The following is a 6,000-nucleotide window of genomic DNA, read 5'->3' on the forward strand; positions in this document are numbered from 1 at the left end:
CATAGAGTTTGGCCATTTAAAACGACCTCAAAGGTGTATGGAAATCCTCAAGGAGGCACGAAAACCAAACACCAGACACTGTTATTTTAACAAATGGAAAGGATTTGTAATATGGTGCCAGTCGAAAAAGGTAAACCAGATCGAATGTACGGCATCACAAATTCTTCATTACATGCTCCACTTACTAGACTCAGGGCTAGTATTTAACTCAATCAAGGTTCACCTAGCGGCTCTATCCACGTACACCACTTCTCAGAGTAAGGTGTCCGAGTGGAAGATCCCCCGTCATCAAGGCATTCATGGAGGGAGTAAAAAGACTCCACCCTCCCATTTCAAACCTGCCCCCATGGTGGGACCCAAATGTTGTACTTGCAAAGCTCATACGCACAAGTCCAGCCTTAAACACCTCACACATAAAACGGCTTTTCTGGGGGCTATCACCTCCATAAGGAGAGTCAGTGAACTACAAGCTTTGTCAGTGCAAAACCCTTTCTTTGTTATCCACAAAGACAAATTGGTATTAAGAACGCACCCTAGGTTTTCACCGAAGTTCATTTCTAATTTCCATGTCAGTCAGTCTATCGAACTACTAGCTTTCTTTCAAAACCCTTCAAGCTCAGCTGTGAAAAACCTCCATACACTAGATGTAAGGAGGGCGGTTCTTTACTATGTAAACAAGACAAAACCGCTACGAAAAATTTGTCTCCATCGCAGCTGGCTGGGAAGGTGACCATGCTTCAAAAAATGGCATCTCCAACTGGATAGTGAAATGCATACAGCTCTACTATCAGGGGTTCAGGAGCTACCTTGGCCTTTATTGCAAACATCCCCCTGGACGCCATTTGCAAAGCAGCTACATGGAGCTCTATACATACTTTTACTCAGCACTACTGCATTGGCACACGTTCTAAAGCAGATTCGCAGGTGGGGCAAGCGGTGCTGTAGAGGAGGTCCCAAACACGATTCGCACCCCCACCGCCCATTTTGAGGTGCCAGGAATGTTCACGCCAAAATATGTGACGTATGATGAGAAAATAAACCAGCAGAGAGCAACAACGGGGCTCTGCCCAGTACCTATCAGACTGACAGCACCTATTGAAGTACCTGCACCTAAGAAACCTTGGACAGTAAGGTACCCATTGAGAAAACCATATCGACAAGTGAGACAGAATGGCGATTGTCAAAATGCAATACCGGAAGACGCCAAGAAAGTGTTAAAAGAAGACGAATAGTGACATCACAAGAACCCGGACTGACTCACATATAAAAGATATGACGACCTATGAATGATGAAAAGAGACGAAACACCATGGATAAGTGACATCCTGAGTTTAAAGCGAAATAACAATGTCAAATGTTAGATGCTTATGCCATAAGCGTGATGTAGATATTCAGCCAGCTTACACGTGTACGTATGCAATGAACCACAAGAAGCTAACAAAATCGTGAGGCTTGCTAAAGCTTAATAGTTAAATAGAGTGTAGCAAGAGCCACCTATAGATATCGACCTCAAGAAAAGAACTGTATTTAAGTATACTTCCACTACGCACAAGAGCAGAACTGACCAAAGGTTACTTAAGGTCTCACGAGGAGAGCTTTGCAGCAGAAAAATTGAGAATTACGGACAGACAGAAACTCAGACGAAGACAAGTCATGCCAAGAAGCCAAGGTTGTACCAGCTGAAGTAGGCCAATAGTAGATACATTTAATGAAGAGAAGAACAGAGTATCCTATTCTGAAAGGTCAAGATAAGCCACAGGAGGCAGATGGCTGGCAAAATTAAATCAAATACACAAATGAAGACGACTTTCACAGTGTCGGAATCACGTGACCGAGCCAGCAAAGGGATGAAACTTTCACACCTATGCATGGAATTGTGCCATGCCCAGGTGCCTTCACTTTTCCAGACCAAGAAGCAGTCTCGATGCCAAGATACAAAGAAATAATTGACACATGACCACTGAAGTGATGATTGATTGTTGCAATAATTGGAAGGAGACTGGGGGAGCGGACGAGCATGCTGCTAGGCTGGTGGGAAAGTATGAGTAGGGTTGATGCCAACCCAATCATAGTGGACCAAGTAATCTAGGGTCCTATAGTTAGTAGAACCAATGAGACGTACTTTTAGTGACGTCTACGGCAGCCATTTTGAAGGAAGGGCTCCGATGCCCCACCTGACACTGTTTATCCAATCCCCTCACTTGATTACGATATTCAGATATAGTACCTATATTAAAGTTACTTTCCTATAACCAATAGAATTGCATGCAACATTTTAAGCGTTACACGTCAGTGATGACGAGTTTTCAGTATATAAGATGTGTTTTTTATGAAGTTCGTTGAAGTTGTGAAGCGAGAAGAAAGATCGAGCGATTGCTGATGTTCAGGAACTCCCTGTTTTTTGTATTTGTCATTAAACGGACTCACTTTGCCAAACTATTGAGTTGTCATTATTGATTCCATGCGAGGGTATTAATCTGCATCCCCATCCATCTCACGGGTGCTGCTACTCATCTTAAAGTGCTATTGGGCAACCCCCAGCTTTATGGGCCGGTTGGGGTCCTAGTGCACAGTGCTAACACATCTATTTGCTGCTGTACCTTCTCACAACCCACCACCTTCTATAGACACTGCTCACTAATCCATGCATAGCATGTGATCTAAGCAGATCCACAAGCCTCAGAAGGGATACATTACTCACCTTAATAGTATTTCTGATGCTTGTATCTGCTTAGATTCACATGCGCCCACCCTTCCTCCCCCATGGAGTTGAAGGTGCATAGGTGTTTTCTGGCTTATCTACTCTTATCTGCTTTATTACATATGTACTCGTGCTACACCTCATGCTACCTCATGTTAGAAACAAAAGAATCTGAGGGACATCGACGCATGAAGGACCATGGGTATAGTGGACATCACACTAGGGATAGTATAACTGTCGCGCCCCGTCGATGTCCCTTTTTCGAGTTACGAAAACAAAAAATGTAATACTCTGGGGCTACCACTAGATGTCGGCCTATGCATAGCATGTGAATCTAAGCAGCTACTCTCATCAGAAATATGATTACGGTGAGTAATGTATCCCATATATGTTGTAGCAAATCAAGACCACTCTTTTCGTGTTTATACCCAGGTACTAAGAACACTCGAAGGGTTGTATTGCTTTTTAATGTAGTCTGTCCCCAGTGTCTATGGTTGTTTAGAGGAGTTTTTGTGAGGTTTAATGTTGGCTAAATCATCGGCCTAACAGCAACATCTGGACCTTTGTACCTTTCATGTGGGGGTGAAATAGTTTACCTGTAAAGCCTGCACATGTGCATGCCATGAGAACCCAGCAATGACTGGCACACCTATGTGCACTTTCCCTGAAAAAGAATCAAATATGGGGTACACAGTTATGCATAGGGGATAAACACTCTTAGCCAAATGTTCCTGCCTATTAATCCAGCTGTTCATTTTATCATCTTTGATTTGATGATCCATTAATTTTAGCCCATTCAATTAAATTAAAAAAGAAGCTCCTTAATGGCGTCCATAGTATATCATGCCACTATCGGTACATGTTTTGGTCCCCTTGACCATCTTCCTGTGCCTTAAATAAAATCTATGTACATCATTGACATGTTTTTTGATACATTCCAACTTTCAAGATTTCTTAATTTGGTCATAGCCATGTTTGTAGTTCAAAAATGCCAAAGACTATAGAATTCACCCTTGTAGCGTAAGCACTGAGTGTACACCCCATTCTCATGTGAATGTGCTAATTGCATCCTGTGCTACAAGTAACGATATCTGAATCTCTGTTCCTCATGTCAATCCACTTCCCTCTTTCTCTTTCCATCGTTCCACCGTGCGCACTTCTGTGACGCTCATGAAATGAACGTTTCCTGTGATAATTTCAATGTCTGAGCCGCTACACTAGAGCGGGCAAGCTCGATTCCAGATAGGCTGAAGAGGTCACATGATATTCGCAGACATCTTTTATGTCTATGTCTCAATAGACAGTTAGCTGAAGTTCCCATATTATGTTATAAAACCATGCAAATGATCATGCAGAATCGTCAGGGGAAGTAGCTTGCAAACATTTTCCACATGTTGATTTATAATACAGTCCTTGCTTTGGATATCTTTATGTTCATCGTTCCAAAGAAGCTAGGGACGTCATCTCTGTTATCCAGGTGGCCAATGAGATGTGATTATCGTATAAGTATCTTATAAAATCTTGGATGTACTGATGTTGCAGGAAATGCATTTGCAACACTTTGCCTAGAATGGGTTGGAATGCAATTCCATAGTGGGCATAAGCAAAGTATTAGAGCACCGACTATCCTCATTCACAAGAAACATGCATCTATATTTTTGAGGCAATGCTCTTCTTAACGTGCATAACTAGAATGGAAATATTCTAAAAGTAGGCAATAAAGTATAAAGATGTGTTCTTTCCACTGCTTCACTGATCCTAACATGGGTGCATTTTGTCTTTAATATTCCTCAACAGAGAACAAGGCCTCCATGATGAGGAAACTTGGCGTCCATGGCGACGGAGGTGGGTGCCACATCCCGGGAGAACATGCCTTACCATTCTGCGAGAGGAGGTTCTCCATCAAAGAGAAAACATGCTGTCCTGATCAAATCGATTTTCCAAGACATTTACCCTCTTCAGGGATACCAGATTTTCAATTTCATAGAGAATATTTTGGGGGAAATGAATAAAAGATCACAATAATTGAGAGAGACAAGTCTGCAGAGCAGTATGAAAGAAGCTGGAGATGACAAATTCAGCCTCTTCTAACTATTATTCTATCCTGGTATATACGATTATTAAAAATGATTAACATTGCCCTGCTTTCCTATGTTAGATGTTTAATGGCAATATGTGAAATTCAAACAAAGAGCTAATAAATAAATATTCTTTTGATTGGACGAAAGCAATCACATGGTTTCATCAATTTTTTACAATATTGAAAGCTATAAGCAGCAACAGGGGCATATTTTGAATGGGGTAAAAGAAGCAATGTCTAAAATGGCCGACACCTTTCTGAGCCTGATGATACAGTGAGTATTGTCACTGCAGTGCCATCTCAATGTTGCATAGTTAAATTTGAGTTGCAAATTCATTTCTACATGGGAAATTCTCTTTTCTACCACCTTTTTGTCCATCTTTTGATTTGTGAAACCACCAGAGAAGGGTGGGGGCGGTTAGGGGCTGAATTCTGTCTTGGGCGGATAGACCTGTTATAATTTCAGCTGACGCCTTAACTGAAGACATGGTGCACGTTATCATTGCCTGCCATTTCTCTGTGGAAATGGGTGCAGGAAGGAGAGGTTTGTGGGTGTGTATCGGATTTCTAGTGCTTACAGATCAGCACTCCTCTAAACTACATACATACAGACATGATTTTGGGTTCTTTCTTGTCAAAAGCAGTATTTTCTTCAGGAATTATAAAGCTGATTAAGGCTTGGCTCATCTCTGCTCCTTTCTCACTATTGCTGGTGAGATGGTACTCACAGATTGCTCACTTTTACTTGATCTCGCACAGGTTACACTCTTGGGTTCATCACCACCTTCCTCACACCTGCCTCTGTAGCACTTTCGCAAGTTTACAGGACTAGAGTATATCCCGGGCAGTGTATACAATGAATCATAGTACTGTGGAAATCGAAATAATATTGTACCTCTAATCGCATTGTTTAAATGTATGTTGGCCTACGCCAAGCTGTCTAAAAAAACATCGTGTACATAGGTTCCGCGGCAAGGTCCTGACCTTAATGTATTGTGCAAATCGCCATCTTGGATTAAGCCGCCATTTTAGGTACTCTTGCAGTGTGGAAGTCACCCTGAACAACAAAATGGAGGCCAAATGACATTTCGAGTGGGATTCTGGCCGTTGTGACCTCTGCACACGTGAATAAATAATATGTCCGCAGGCCACTTGTTAGGGTCGCGAACTAAGACCTTGTCCTCTCTCTGACCCATGTGTAAATGAACAACTGTATCAG

At 42.0% G+C, this 6,000-nt stretch overlaps 1 long non-coding RNA gene across 1 annotated transcript in view; it reads left to right on the forward strand.

The window, feature by feature from the left end:
• Positions 1–4,932, forward strand: part of LOC138521934 (uncharacterized) — a 73,360-nt gene extending 68,428 nt beyond the window's left edge. Inside the window, exon 2 of the long non-coding RNA XR_011283180.1 lies at positions 4,499–4,932. This is a non-coding gene — a long non-coding RNA (uncharacterized lncRNA). The remainder of the gene's footprint in view (positions 1–4,498) is intronic.
• Positions 4,933–6,000: the final 1,068 nt, after the last annotated feature.

This window comes from Ambystoma mexicanum, chromosome 13 (assembly GCF_040938575.1).
Source record: "Ambystoma mexicanum isolate Mex_15411 chromosome 13, UKY_AmexF1_1, whole genome shotgun sequence".
Lineage (NCBI taxonomy): Eukaryota > Metazoa > Chordata > Amphibia > Caudata > Ambystomatidae > Ambystoma > Ambystoma mexicanum.